At 43.8% G+C, this 13,244-nt stretch overlaps 1 protein-coding gene across 9 annotated transcripts in view; it reads left to right on the top strand.

Annotated features, from left to right (window-relative positions):
• WDFY2 (WD repeat and FYVE domain containing 2) overlaps window positions 1–13,244 on the top strand; it is a 188,247-nt gene that overhangs the window by 34,704 nt on the left and 140,299 nt on the right. The gene's annotated exons all lie outside the window — the stretch shown is intronic.

Here is a 13,244-nt window from a genome sequence, read left to right as displayed (position 1 = left end):
CCATCTTGTTGGAGAGGCGTGCTGCCGAGGGCAGGGTCTCTCCCTCCCTCAGCCCACTTGCCTTTGTGTTGGAGGTCCGCCTAGCTGAAGTGACAGGACTGAAATAGAACCAGCATTTTGAGGCTCTTCTCCCTGGGGGCAGAGTGGTTTAACAGTTCCCTCACCTTGTTCTTTACCTCTATAATCTAGTGAACTAATTGAAGAATACGATGTTGGACAGTTGTAGGGCTTTCACTGGGCACCTTCTAGAAAATTTCCTTCATTCCTAATTACATTTCAAACTACAAATGAACAAAATAAAAAAAGATAAAAAAGAAAAGAAAAACTACAAATGAGCCCAAATTCTTGGGAATGGATTAATGAGAAAAATTAAAATTCTATCTTGTATACGTTGGGATATTTTTCATTGAAAAATCTTTGATCTTTTATATCTTATTTCACAAATAAAATGAGCCATATGCTGTCTCGATAAGAGTAATTTAACACCAAGATTAGCACAGGTGACAGCATATGTGGCTGACTACTGACTTTTCCTAAAGGGTGCTCTTTGATTTTTATTTGAGGTGCTTAATGGTTTGACTTTCCTTTTTAAATTAAATATATCTGTGAGTGGAGAACTTGCCCTTCAAACAAGCACAGTTTATCTTCAAGAGAACACCTGAAGCCATGAAAATGGAAAGTATGTTTAAAATCTTTATAAGGATGTTGGGTGAACTGTGACATATTGTTTAGATATTACATTCCATTGTAATTAACAGAAAACCTGACTCCTTAATAAGATCTCAAACAAGTAAGAAAGGGCTCATTTTCTCCTAGTACTGAGTAGTCCAGAGGTAGGCATTCCAGGGTTGGTCAGTGGCTTAAAGATGTCATCAAAGACCTGAGCTGCTTCTACCTGTCTGTTCAGTCATCCTTAGTGATCTTGTCACTTAGAAGTCTCAAGATAGCTGCCCTCCAGCCAGCTTCGCATCTGCTTTCTAGGCAGGAGAAGGGGGAGGGCAGATGGCAAAAGGCATATGCCAGCTGCATCTGTTCTCTTTCACAGAGCTTCCTGGAATCTCAGTCCAGAGACATCCACTTACATGTCATTGAGCAGAGCTGCGTTATACTGGGAAATGTAGTTGTTTAGGTTCAGCACGTTGCCACCCTGAACACAACTGGAATTCTATTGAAAAATATTTTGAAAGGAATTATGTGTCCGTTATTTGTAAACTAATGGGACTCAAGAGAAATAAAATAAATAAACATTTATTGAAAGCCTACTTCATGCTGGATGCTGTGCTGGTTGCTTTTCGGAACATTATTTTATCTCAGCCTTAGAACTCTGAGAGATAGGTCATATCCACATTTAGCTAAAAAACCAGAATTACACTATTCTTTATGGAGGTCTTCCCACAACAGACCTACTAAGCTTGTAATTAATTTAAAGGACTATATCTCGAAACGCAGAAATTATAAAAGGAAATATTGACAAATTTAACCATGTTACTAAAAATCAATGTATTGAAAGTCAAAATTCATAAAGGAAGGCTAGGAGAAAATATTTACAATGTAGATTAAAAGCCTTAATATTCATAATAAAGAGCTTCTCCAAATAAATAATGATAAAAAACTAACCATTAGGAAAGATGGTAGACTAGGGAGCTCCAGAATTCTGAGTCCATCCACTAAAACAATGATTAAATAGGCAAGAACTGTTTGAAACAACTATTCTGAAATTCCAGAGGCCAGAAGAACACTGCAGGGCATGCAGGGAAGAGCAGGAGGAAGAGGCTGATAATTACGGTAAAGCACTGTTAAAGCGCTCTCTCTTACACAGTGCCTACCAGCACCCATCCCCCACTCTGGTGGCTGCAGGGTCCAGTCCCTGGCTAGCTGCTGCTGACATAAGGGGACGTAAAAATCCTCTTCCCCAAAAACCGGTGGGTGCACAGTCCATCACTGATCGCACCTTTTGATTAGTGAATCAAGATTGCTGGATCCTGGCTCTGAGAGCAGCTGTTTTTTCACCCTGCCCCAGACAACTGTGGTGGCAGCCATTGGTTCAACCCTGTCCTGTACAAAGGCACGGTGGCAGCCTTTGTTTCAGCCCTCCCCAAACAGGGGTGGAGGTGGTGGAGATTTTAAAATGCAGCACTTTCTCAGGGCTAAGGGGGGAAAGTTAGTTGAAGGGCTGCATTTGCTGGGCAGCCCTAGAAAATTCAGTTTTGGGAGCGGTCAGAGAAGTCGTTGGTGCCCTTCTTTGCCCTCTCCAAAGGCCACTTTGGGGCGGATCTGTGCTCCCCTTCTGGGGAAGGCCAAGTGGAGAAAGTCCTTCCTGGAGTGACCTTCCTCCCAGAAATTGCCCTCGCACCAAAAGCAGCATGAGGCAACAAAAAGAGTAAAAAGCTGTAGAGGTGGGCAGTGTGGAGCAAACGCCTGCAGGCCTCACATACCTGGGAGAGGGATGTCAACTAAACGATAACAGGCAAAATCCCAGGACAGGACATAGGCCCTGAAAGACCCTGAACAGTACATTCTTCTTGGGCAGAACTTTTAAAAAACAGAATTAAAAAAAAATACAGGAATATATAAATTTTGATTGTTAAAATGCTGAAATCATTTTTATGACTTGTTTTCTAGTGTGGTAGCAGAACACATGATGTTTTAGAGAGAAATCATGCTGGATAAATGAACAATCAAAGTTACAATGAATTTGTAAAGGAATGTGATCTTTTCTTTGAGCTACCCAGTACAGTATTCACTTGTACCAGTTAGGCTAGGCTAGGCTATAGTGCAGGAACAAGCAACCCCAAACCTTAGTGGCTTATACCACTGAGCTTTACTTCTCATGGAACAGGACTGTGGAGAGTGTTCTGGGGACTCTGCTCACAGGGCTGGCAGGCAGACAGAGGCCCCAGCATCTTGAGCATAGCTGGAGGGAAGCCATTGGGCAGATTGCACATTGCCCTTTAAAGACACCTTTCCAGAAGTGACACATGGCACTTTCCTTAGACTTCACCAGTGTAGCGGGTCATGGGGTCAGGCTTTAATTTAAGGTGGGGGTGGGAAGTGCCATCTACGGTGAGTTTGGAAGGAGGATAATCAGGCTATTTGTGAGTGCCCCGATGGCTATCACAACCTGTCAAAAGGATGCTGTGGGATGTGTTATCATTTGTGAAGCTCTTAAAACAGTGCCTGGCACAGAGTTGGCATATTGTCAGTTTTTGTTTTTACAGATAAAGTCACTTAAACTAAGCTAGATGAATTTATTACAAAATAAGTAAGAAATGATGTAATATTTATTGAATCAACAGTTCATGTCATTATGCTAAACTTTTAAAAGATAAGATTTGTTTGTATATAGATAATTTTGAAGATTTTAAGACCTTTTAAATAATGTTTTAAAAATTCCCCCTGTAAACTTGTTCATTCTAACTATCTGTGAAGTATGCGCTTATCAAAAAGGAAATTTCTGTGGCTCTTTCAGTGTATTTAGTATTTTAGTGAGGTTTTTGTGTATTTAACAATAAATTCCCGTTTCTGCTAGCTGTGCGATGCCCTTTCCAGCAGTTGCTTCTTATCTTTGCTGGTAGGGTTGGCTGAGTGGGAAGGTATCTTTCATCACCAGAAGGAACATCTTTTTCGGCAGTCCCCTACACACCTGAAGTCCAAGGGCAGCACTCCTTCCTTCCTGTGTTGTGCATTCCTGCCTGGGCGTCAGGAAGTTCCTCGTCCCTCTTGTAGCTCCCTCCTACCTTTCCCCACAGTCCTCTCAGTGTTCTTGTCCCTGCTGTCCCCAAGGACACAGCTCTTGACCGTAAGCTCCGTCCTGTTTCCCACGGAGGAGCAGACGTTTCAGGGCCTTAGATTCCTCAGGGTGGAACTCTTTCTCTTAGGTTCCAAGAGGAGGTGGGAAATCCCTCTTGCCACTTTATTAAAAAAGGTAGGTTGGTAGGTTGAATCTCAAGACATTTCAAGGCATGTGTCCACAGCCTGATTTACTTTAGATGTAGGCTAATTTTCTAGTCCTTGGGTTTTTCCATGCTAACTTGTTTATTAGTTTTATTTTTCTTATTTCTCTAGCTAAGTAGAAAAAGCTGTTAACCCTTGCCATACTTAGAAGTGTTTATGAAAGATGAAGCTGCCCATGTGTTTGTTTCTATTTACTGTTAATTTAACCTGCCATTATTCATCTGTCTTGGTCTGGCAACAGAAATCAAAATCCTATTAAGATAGCAATCACACCTTTATTGTTAGAGAAATAGACTTTAATGCCAAAATTTGGGTTGCCTCTTATATACAAGCAACAAGCATTCTTTATGAACTCAACAGAATTTTGTCTTTCCTTATCCTCAGGCTCCCTGGGTTGAACACAATATTTTGGGAACAGTTCCTTGAGAGTTTCAGTAAAGAGAGGGTAGGAAAGAGAATTACCGTTTTTTTGAGCACTGACTGTAGGCCAGCACTATGTTACTGCATTTGTTACCTCCTTAGAGGTTGCTCTAGGCTAACAGATGGCCTCATTCATGACACCTCTAGCAGTGATATTGATACAAAGTTGAGACTCTGTAGAGTGGTGCTTTACCAGTCTGTCTGTTCTTTTATAGATTTATTTATTTCTCTCCCCTTCCCCCCCGCCGCCTGCTCTCTGTGTCCACTTGCTGTGTGTTTTTCTGTGCCCGCTTGCACCCTTGGTGGCACCGGGACAGTGCGTCTCTTTTTAGTTACGTTATCTTGCTGCACCAGCTCTCCATGTGTGCAGCATCACTCCTGGGCGGGTTGTGCTTTTTTCACGCAGGGCAGCTCTCCTTGCAGGGCACACTTCTTGCGTGTGGGGCAAGCTCCTCTCCTACCTGTGTGGCAGGGCACTCCTTGTGCGCAGCAGCTGTGCGCATGACCCAGCTCACCACATGGGTCAGGAGGCCTTGGGGATTGAAGCCTGGACCTCCCATATGGTAGGCGGACGTTCTATCAGCTGAGCCACGTCCACGTCCCACCAGCCTGTTTTTGCTTGTAGCTTCTGAGCTTCTTGAGGGCAAGGAGTACACCTTGTTTTACTGTAACAACATGGGTGCTGCACAGTGTTCTCAGTCAAGTTAGTTAAACAGATGACTGTGTAAGTGGATGGATGAATGGAAGAATGAGTGGATTCAGAGTCAGGTGGGTCACATATTCGTGATCCAGTTAACTTTATGATGTGCACATAATTACTGGATCTTCAAAATGGTCCGTGGATGTTAGGAGGTCTCCTTCCTTGTATAGAGCAAACCATGTTCTGTCACTCAGGTCCCCTAGGCACATGTTCATTGTCAGCACATGTTCTCAGCCAGTGGCAAATTAATGCGTATTCTCATGGTACCTGGCTGGAATTTCTGTGAACACAGAACCTCACAGTTCTAGAAGATGGGAGGCTTGCCCAGCAGAGCAGCAGAGGCCTGGAGTACCTCCTCCCTGCCCATCACCATTACGTGTCCTGGAGGAGGGTTGTAGAGCAGGGGTAGGCAGTGCCATATACCTTTCACCAAGCAGCAGTCGCAAGGCTGCTGGACCTCATCCAGCTTTGGTTAGGCGGAGATGGGAACAAAATATGGATGCCTTTTGCTTCTCTGAAAGTACTGTCGCTCTAAGGGTGGGCTGCAGCGCTCAAATGGTGCCTCACCTTCTTTTTCCTTGTTCCTCATGAGATCTACTTCCACCACCTCCAAAGTCAGACACCTGAAAACTCCAGAAGGGTTTTAGTAGGGATTTCTGCCATCCCCCACTGCCTCTTCCAGAGTTAAATAAGGGAACAGAGGTGCTCTAAATACAGCCAGGGCCTGTTCTCCCGTCCGCCCTCTTTCACATCGTGCGCATCAGCATAAGGGTGAGGAGGAGGAGCAGCAGCGACCTGGAGAGCGTGCAGGCACAGAGAATGAGTCCTTATTTCCCAGTAATCTTGGCTTATCTTCCTTATGTGCCCCTTCTCAGTATGGAAAATATGGGGTAGGTGCGGGGAGAGTGGCTAAAGTATGGTTCAATTTAGTAAAGATAGTCTGATGGCACAATTTAAATAGCGTTAAGGATACTCATTTTTTTGAAAAACCCAGACATGCTCCCCACGTTTCTCATGAAGATGGTATAAGGATTGGGTGGGAGTAGGGGCCATTGATGGTTTGGGAGACCATGGAGAGAGGTGGTGGCTGGGATCTGTAACCCCTCCTGGCGACCCCTGCTGCGGCCTGCCGCCTAGATTGGCCTTGCTGAGAGGTGACCGCCCCCCCCCCCACCCCGCCAGTGTGGCTGTGCCCCAGTGGTGCTGCAGGCAGGCTCTTGCAACTTGAGTTCCCTCTGGGTCTCTGCCCCGTCCTTCATCCAGCTCTTGGCCTTATGGTCCCCTGCAGCCTTTGGCTCACGGCTCTCCTGCTCCTCTCGGCCCAGCTACCTTCTCCCGACTGCTCACTTCCTGTCCCATCCCACACAAGGTTTTTCTGGGTCTTGTGGAAACAAAAGTCCGGGCCACAGAGGAAGGATAAACTCCAGCCATTGTCTGCTCAGGGTAGCACTGAGGGTACTCTGTGTGGCTGACCAGAGGATGGCGTGGTATGGCCTGCAAGGCAGCCTTTTCCCATAGTCCTAAATGGGAAGACTGGCAGAAGCCCTCCTGCCCCCGTGTTCCCCTCACCCTGGGTGGCATACCTCCCAGAGAACAGGGCCTGGGGACACTGCTCTCACCCATGTCCTCTCCTGCCTTTGGTGCTTTCCTGTTTCCTCCGCCAGGCTTCCTCTTTGCTCATCCTGCCAGATTAGAGCTTCCCTTACCCCTCAAGCTGTGATCCAGTTCTCTTGGCTTTGGTAGGTTTATGGACGTTGAAGGGATTTAGAAAAATACATGTTCTCTGGAGAAAGCCTGGGATTCTTGCTGCTAAATCCTGTTTCTGTCCTTATTTTCCTCCTCTTGGCATGCGCAAGATAAAAGGAACCTTGTCTAGGCAGAGAGGACCCTTTGATGGGGTGGTGGTGGTGGTGAGTCCATCCACAGCTCACAGAATACTCCATGAAATCACTCTGAATTTAAGGAGCATTTTGTCCTTGGAAAACTGCAGGCCCTGAAGCAGTAAGACTCCTCTGAGTTAAAGATTCTTAGGGACAGAGTTGTAATTGAGTTACCGGTGTGGGTGCCTCAACTGGGCAGTAGAAGTTTCGGAGTAGGTAATGTGAGGTCTGGTCAGATGGGGCTTTTGGGTTCCCTCAGGCACAAATGGTAGTCCTATCAGAAGAAACATGATCATATTGGTTCTAGAGTGGCCACCTCATGCTAGATGTGCTATCACACCCATGGGTAGAAGATACACAGCAGCAAACTTCAGCATCATTGTGATGAAACTGCCCCAGGTGGTAGATTTTCTTTTTTAAACCAATTAAAACCTCCCTTCCATCAAACCTTTATTTCTTCTTTTTGTTTAATCTTTTTGCTCAATTCAGCTTGATGTAGGAAGATAGGATGTGTGTGTTTATGTGTGTGTGTGTTTGTGAAAGAGACAGACAGATGGGTTGTTTAGCTTCATATTAAACATTGCATTTTAGGCTTATAAAATTGCACTGAAATTGAGGGGGTCATTATTATTTTCCTTCTCACAAAGACACAGACTTAACCCAGAGTACATTCGCCTGATGATTCACTCTAGGAGGCCATATGCTGACAGTGTGGAGCTTTGCAATATTTTCATCACTATAAAGACAACATTTGGACTTTAAAAGAATGTTGAAATGGAGCCCTTGACTTTCTGCATTCTGGGTCCCATTTCCTTTAAGTTGTTTCTTTGTTTTTATTATTGTTTTTTATTACAGTCTTGTGAATCTGTCCAAATATTTACAAGCCCACGCACATTTTCTTCCAGCCACTATCTCCTGTGGAGGCATGCTAGGGTTTAAATGACTATACTTGTGCAGCAACATTTACTGTATTTTGCAGACCACTGGCTCTTTCTCTAGTTCCATTACCTATTGCAGTACAAGTTTCAGATTCTGATCCTGGTGGAGGACAGATCCATCTGTACAATGAAAGTTAACCAGTGGGGATTTTAGGATATAACAATTGGTTCATTTGTTTGTTTATTAAACATCTATTAACAATATGCCAGGCATGGTGATGAGTGGTAAGCATAAAAACATAGGCTAACACAGTTCCTACTTGCAGAAAATTCATACTCCAATATAGTTAGAGTAGCTAGTTATAAAATAATTAAGTCAAGAGTTATGGTAGGGTGGGATAAGAGAAAAGTGACAGTTGGCACTGTGAATAGTTATGCCAGGACAGTGGGCATGAACCAGGACTGTGCTGGGCCCCCCGGAGGCATGGACAGCCCACGAAGGAGCTGCACTAGGAATGTGAAGGTTTGACAGGAGAGGAGCAGAGAGAAGGACTGGGCGGAGAGAGAGCCCTGCACTTCCCTTTCCTCATCTCTAAAATAGGGGCAGTTATAGCACCTGAGGGCTAGGGGTCGCAGTGAGTAAATCACAGCGATTTAAATCCAGCCCCACTTGGTTTCTGACTGGGGCAGTCCTGTCCTCCATAACCAAACATTGAAATAGTTGTAGTTGCTTAGTTGATAAAAAAGTGCCCAGCTTGTTTTTAAAGCAGAAAGAAAGCTTGAAATAGTGACTGAAGGTTAAGAATTAACAAATGATTATGATTACCAAGTCATTATACAGATGTGGTTTTTTTCTTATTTTTCCAGTATTTTATAGAATAGCCAAAAGCTAATACCCGAAATTGCTGAAACCGGCTAGATCCCACATACCTTTGTTTATAGTTCTTTCAAACTAGGCTCACCCTTGTATATACTTACTATTGTGATGGTAACCACTCCACCCTCCCCTGTTTGAAACCCTAATAAAAACCCTAACTCCCCAAAATCAGGGAGGGCAGATTTGAGATACCCTGGATTCCTGTTCTTCCGCCAGTGTTAATAAACGTGTTTCTCTCATGACTCTCTCCGTGTGGACCTCAGGTCATCTGCTCTGGGCAAGAACCCAGAGGGACCCCCATGGGGTTTTCTTCATGAGGATTAAAGGAGTTGATTCAAGCCTCTGGAGTACTGCCTCCAAGTTAGATAATTTTTTTTTTTACACCCCCGCCCATTTTTCAGTATCCACCTGTTATTTTCCTTGATTGTAGATGTTGATATTTTTTGTCTTTTACACAGTAGCCTCTCAACAGATGTCTGTAGTTTATCATCACTGAAATACCACTTGTCTCTTGATTATACCGTGTCAGAATGCACATCCTGCAAACATTTGGAAGTGACCTTATTTCCAGCTTCTTCTTATTCCCTCTAGAAATCTTGGAATAGTCTGTGGTTCCTGTCCCAATCTTGTGGTTGGTTCTGTCTTTCCACAACAGGCAGTTATTTTTTTTAGGGACTTTTTAAAGGACTCCTCTCCCACTCCACCAAGCTATTTAAATAAGGGGGCAGGATAAAGAAACATAATTACACGGTACTTCTCTTGTTGCCCACCCTTCCTTTCAAGAGCTAACTTTGAAGTGATTGAACCCTGTTTTCAGATTATGTGGTAAAGGCTGAAGGATTGAAGAATGGATCAGGTTGGAAGAAGCCAATACATGGTGATGTTGAGTCATTTAATCAGAGGCATAACTTCTCTTGGGGCAGTTGTAGACAGATTACTGCTGGATTTTGATAGAATGAATTTGCTAAAAGCAGGGGTTCTTTCTGGTTTGATCTGAGATACTCAAACTCTGTATCCCAGGCCTTCCTTGATTATAGTTTTAACTCCAAGAACTGTGGTGTGAGCTCTGGCTCTTGTATATTTCGTGACTCTTGATTTGCATCTTCTGGTTCTCTTGTTCATTGGGAATAGCAAGAATTTTTTGTTTTAGGATCCTGATGTAATACTACCAGGCTACTTCCACTCTGCTTCCTTTATTTTGATTCAGTATGTGTTCAACAAATATTAGTTAACTCCTTGGCTTTGCACCAGGTTCTATTCTAGGCACTGGGAATAATATTAGTCAACAAAAGAAAGATCCCTGCCATTATGGAGTTTATCTTGTCAGGAAAAATTATCAGAATAAGTAAATAGTCCATGAGAAGGTGAGCTCTATGGAAAAATGCATACAGCAGGTTGAAGGAGGGGGAACGCAGGTAGCAGATGGCCAGGGCAATCCTGACCTAGAAGGGGATATTGAGCAGAAATTTGCAGGTGGAGTGGGGCTGACCATGGGGCTTCCTGAGGGTGAGTATTCTGGGCAGAGGGAGTAACCAGTGCAAAGACCCGGTGGCAGGAATGTACCTGGCTTTCAGCAGGGACAGCGAGAGGTAGAGAGTGTTCCCAGGTGGAAGGATCTGTGAGCCTCATGGGCCACTCTGATGATGATGCCTTTTCCGCTGGTCAGATGGCGAGCCACTGCAGGGTTTTGAGCAGAGGAGTTGCTGAGATTGGACTGTATAGATCAACTGATGATTGTGTGTGGGTTTTCTTAGTGCAGGGTGTGGGTGGGAGAGGGCAGACACTGCAGAACGAGCCTGGCCTCCATAGCAACAGTGGATGGTGATGGTGGTTTTGACCAGGAGGCAGGTGGCAGAGATGGTGAGAAGGGGGAGAGGGTTGTGGGCATATATCCTTTCATAATACACATTTCCTTGGTAGGTGCTGGTTAAGTACATCCCGACTGAACAGCCTTTTAGCCACACACATTCCTAGTATCAGTATGATGCCTCCCTCCTCTATTAATAGCACCTGTGTACAGCATCTATTTCTGTAGATCTTTGGAGTGCAAAACTCATATCCTATGTTTCCTGAGTTTTAATTTACTTCATTTTGAAGTTGGAGGGAACGTAACAATCCTTTAGTCCCAGATATGTAATAAAAAAGAAAAAAATACATCTACTTATCATAAAAGTAATACATCCTTTAAAAAAAACAGATAGATGTTTATGATCTACAAAGCGAACCTATTCCATCCCACTTGAAGGCAACTGCCATAGAAAATTTGGTACTAATTCTTTATAACAGTCGATTAAAAATATTCTTCAATTTGGAGGGCTTCAGAAGTTCAGAATAAAAATGACAGTCATTTATAGAATAAGTATCCCTGGGCTTGAGAGCTAAGGCAGAAATATGACCAAGGACATCTAAAATAATGTGAACTTCAGCCAATATTACTCACCATCTCGGAGTGTGCCAGCCCTGGTGGAAGGTGGAATGCTGACGGGGCAGAGAGGGGGTGCAGCCAGCCCTTCTGCATTTAGCACTCCAGCCAGTTACTTCTGTTTGATTGTTTAATTCTGTCCTGCATTGTTTACCTATTAATGAATAAATCAGGAAGGAATTTTTGGTGACCTCTTTTGTCATAGGCTGTGGTCTAGAGCACCCTGGTCCAGCTGCCACACCAGTGGCCTCAAGTGAGATCCCAGGGAGGACAGATGCTGAGGGGGAAAGAATATTTTAGAATTTCACTTAAACCCAATCTCCTAAATGAGTAAGGAATTGAGGCCCAAGTTTGTCTTTAGACCATACGTTCCTCAACAAGACCTGGATCTTTCCCACTTTTCTACAAATACTTGTGGCAAAATTGTAGAAAGAGGAGGGTGGGGAGTGAGATGGGTCTGGTTTGAATTCCAGCTTTCCTTCCTACTTAGGAACTCTTTACTAGAGGTGTTGAAGGATTATACCAGGAAACTTACACAAAATTACGTGTGGCATCTTTCACAGGGTGAAGCTCCATGAATAGCTCCCTTCTTCTCCCTTCACCAGTGGGCCTCAAAACACTGATATTAACCGGCAATTAATATCTTCAATGTTTACAGTTTAATTTTATATAGGAAGTAGATTATATTTAATCCTTTATGTAGTTATTATGCCAGGGCCTGAAACAAAATGGTACACACCTCACAAAATTTTTTTATTTTAGAGTTTTTGCTTACAGTTAAGTGATTTGGTGTTTATAAATTCCTCTCTACATATCCTGCCTTATGTTACATCACTGAAGACAATAACAACAAAATGGGAAAATGGGAGTGGGGGTAGCTCAGTGGTTTGAGTGTCTAATTCCCATGAACAAGGTCCTGGGTTTGATCTCTCGTACCTCCTAAAAAGAAAGAAATAAAAAGAAAGAGACTGATTTCCATTGTCTGTGGAAGAAGAAGGGGAGATGGGATGGGCTGCCAGGGCCCTGGACACACTTTACTCTTCACCTTATGTTCCACTGCTTGGAATTCTCTTACATGGGCACTTAGAATGTCTTAAAAGGGCCCTAGAAACTAGTTGGCCAACATTTAAAAATCAGGCACGTCGTTCTAAGGTAAATTCTTGCAGAGTTGTGTGCTCAGTGGAACATTGCTTTCTTTTTATAACTGTGATCTGTTTTCATTGTTTTTAACTGCACTGACAGTTTCCTTCTGTATAAAATGAGGAGTTTGAATAGATTACTTCTCTTAGGTCCCCATCAGCTTTGAAATTGAAATTCTGAGGGCTGTATTTTTTAGCTGTGGAGAAGAACAGTCTTAGAAGATGACTGTGAAACTAGTGGATAAGTGTCTGCACATGGGAAATCCTTGGAGCTGTCCTGACTTTACGCAGCGTGGGGAAGGCTAGCGGCAGGAAGTTTCTGAAGCTCACCCCAAATGGATAGTGTAGGGTTCTCCAAGCCTGCTTTGGTTAGGTCTACAGTAGACTTAGAACTAAGCAACAGGTGATTACAGCAATTAATTAAATAACAAAATATTTGAGGGAAGCAGACTCGGCTCAACTGATAGAGCATCTGCCTACCATATAGAGGGTCCGGGGTTCGATCCCCAGGGCCTCCTGACCCATGTAGTAAGGTGGCCCACACGCAGTGCTGCCGCACATAGGGAGTGATGTGCCACGCAGGGGCGCCCCCGCGTAGGGGTGCCCCTCGCGCAAGGAGAGCTATCCCACATGAAAAAAGCACAGCCTGCCCAGGAGTGGCACTGCACACACGGAGAGCTGACGCAGAAAGATGACAGAACAAAATAGAGACACAGTTTGCCAGTGCCACTGGATGATGCAAGCGGATGCAGAAGAACAGACAGCAAATGGACACAGAGAGCAGACAGCGGGGGGGGGGATAAATAAAATCTTAAAAAAAAAATTCTTTAAAAAATAAAATAAGAAATTAAAGAATTTGAGCCCGTTGGAAACTGATGGAATAACACCATGAATTTGCTTTAAATCTTTATTAAATATGGTGTGTGAAAAGGGATTTATGTTTCCCAGATTCATGTAACTTTGGGAAGGCTGTT

This window comes from Dasypus novemcinctus, chromosome 15 (assembly GCF_030445035.2).
Source record: "Dasypus novemcinctus isolate mDasNov1 chromosome 15, mDasNov1.1.hap2, whole genome shotgun sequence".
In the NCBI taxonomy this organism is placed as follows: Eukaryota; Metazoa; Chordata; class Mammalia; order Cingulata; family Dasypodidae; genus Dasypus; species Dasypus novemcinctus.
This window is presented reverse-complemented; position numbering and strand designations above follow the sequence as displayed.